Source organism: Palaemon carinicauda, chromosome 45 (genome assembly GCF_036898095.1).
Source record: "Palaemon carinicauda isolate YSFRI2023 chromosome 45, ASM3689809v2, whole genome shotgun sequence".
In the NCBI taxonomy this organism is placed as follows: domain Eukaryota; kingdom Metazoa; phylum Arthropoda; class Malacostraca; order Decapoda; family Palaemonidae; genus Palaemon; species Palaemon carinicauda.
The window spans coordinates 18,357,213-18,359,712 of record NC_090769.1 but is presented as its reverse complement, the minus strand read 5'-3'; the positions used below and the strand labels follow the sequence as shown (position 1 = coordinate 18,359,712).

At 36.8% G+C, this 2,500-nt stretch overlaps 1 protein-coding gene across 1 annotated transcript in view; it reads left to right on the top strand.

Moving 5' to 3' along the window:
- The window catches only part of LOC137634794 (nuclear receptor coactivator 5-like), a 209,547-nt gene that overhangs the window by 135,064 nt on the left and 71,983 nt on the right, over positions 1–2,500 (top strand). The window lies entirely within an intron of this gene.

Here is a 2,500-nt window from a genome sequence, read left to right as displayed (position 1 = left end):
ATATTCACGACTAGGCTATTTGTGACCAATAGCCTAACTTTGGAATCTTTTTTATTTTAGCAAGTTGTGTTAAGAGATTACATGTGATAAAAATAAAATCACGTGTTCGCGCATTTATTATTACAAGCACGAGTTCCTAATCTTACAAACTAGGCCTGTAATTTTGTTGCATGCATATTTTATTCATCACTTCATTCTCTGCCATGCCCTAGCTTTTATATTAATTTTAAAATACTAGCGAATGTTTAAATATTCCCATTAGCCCATCACTATAATAATATTGTAACTGAAATCGCTGTTTTAAATTTCTCCCTAGTCCTTGACTGTCCCACCTAGCGTGTAACACACGCTCATCGTTTCTAACTTAAACTTTAATCTTTCTTTCACTATATGCGTGATTAATTGTAGGCAACTAAATATATATGGCAAAACCATCATAGCCCATATTTTCCAAATGGTTAAGCTGTTTAGAAAGACTTCAGATAAACATCAGTTTAGAATATGAAATCCCCATCTTTCGTTCCACTCATTAACATTCTCCACCAGCATTCCGAGGACTTTCACCTAGGCCTATAAAAGCAGCACACGTCAACAAAGTTTGCGATAGAAGAATTACCGAATACTTGTGATCTTACGTGTGTCTATTTAATCATTAAACTGAGTAATTGACCACCAAAATCACGTCGACCTACTTATAACCTGATTCTGTCAATAAAAACACGTTCAAACCTTAAATTGTCTATATTTTACGTTCAAACTCGTCAAGCAATAGACGTAGGCCTACGTCCCAAAGTAAATTGTTCTTCCTCAACCATAGGCTGCAGTTTGAAAATTGAAAGTTCAGACACATGAAGCAGAAACAGACCATAGAGAGAGAGAGAGAGAGAGGAGAGAGAGAGAGGGAGAGAGAGAGAGAGAGAGAGAGAGAGAGAGAGAGAGAGAGAGAGAGAGAGAGAGAGAGCTACTACTACACTGTTTCCTTTGAATTTCAATTGAATTTTATCTCTCTGTTCTATCCACAGATGATGAGACCCGTTTATCTGCTAGCAGTGACCTCGTGTCTGCTGGTGTTGGCGGCGAAGGGGACAGAAGGGCGTCCGCAGTTCTTCGACGCCGTCGGCGATTTCGTCGAGGATGTCGGAGAAGGCATAGGGAATTTCTTTGAGGGTGTTGGTGATTTTTTCTCAGGTTGGTTATTAAGGATTGTTAATTTCTCTTGTTGTTAGTTGTCCAGTCTTTTTATAAGTTGTCATATACCTACATTTTTACACACGTACTTTGCTGTCAGGAAGGACAAGTTGTGGAATGATCTTCCTAGATCGGGTGGCTGAATCAGTAGAACTTCAAAAGTTCAAAGTTGGAGCAAATGCTTTTTTGTTGACCAGGCGGACATAGTCTTTTATAGTTTATTTATGACATATTTGTTTTTGATGTTGTTGATAGTTTATTATATGAAATGTCTGTTTTGACGTTGTTTCTTATTTTAGAATGATTTATTGTTAATTTGTTCTCTTCATTTATTTATTTCCTTATTTCCTTTCCTCACTGCGCTATTTTTCCCTGTTGGAGCCCCTGGGCTTATAGCATCTTGCTTTTCCAACTAGGGTTGTAGCTTGGATAGTAATAATAATAATAATAATAATAATAATAATAATAATAATAATAATAATAATAATAATAATAATAATAATATGGCAGATGGCTGGCGGGGCAAGACTCAAGAACTCGCCCAGCAGTGTGGGTTGTGGATAAGCGCACTTTTCAGAGTGAGGTGTATCAGGAATTTATGTGTCCCAATCGTACATATTAGTGTATTTTTTTCATACGATTTTAATGCATTACCCATTAACTTCATACATTTTCTAATTTATTGCTTTCTTTACTTATTTCAGGGGGTATTTTCGAGCAACACACGTTCGTCTCTGACCACACGACCTGCGCCGCCACCTTTGACCTTCAATGAAGCGGTTAACAATAATAACCTTAGACTGGTGTTGACCATTGAGAAATTTTTCTTTTTTACTTCACCATACTTTTACTTTATCTAAATTAAATATATTGATAACTGATGAAAAAGCACTTCAAAAAATGAAATTAAATCCATGAAAATGGTTGTTTATTCTTTCATCCTACTATTTTTTTTTAATTTATGTTTGACATTGCTTTTGATCATATCAGCAGTGAAGAGAAAAAAATGTATAATTGTTATAGTTGATGAAACCATGCTCTCTCTCTCTCTCTCTCTCTCTCTCTTCTCTCTCTCTCTCTCTCTCTCTCTCTCTATTAACGTGTTTTTTCTCATTTGTATGGGATAAGCACAGTTGCCCTCCTCTCTCGCTCTCTCTCTCTCTCTCTCTCTCTCCTCTCTCTCTCTCTCTCTCTCTCTCTCCTCTCTCTCTCTCTCTCTCTCTCCCGTTTCTTCTATTAACGTGTTTTTTTCTCATTTGTATGGGATAAGCACAGTTGCCTCTCTCTCTCTCTCTCTCTCTCTCTCCTCTCT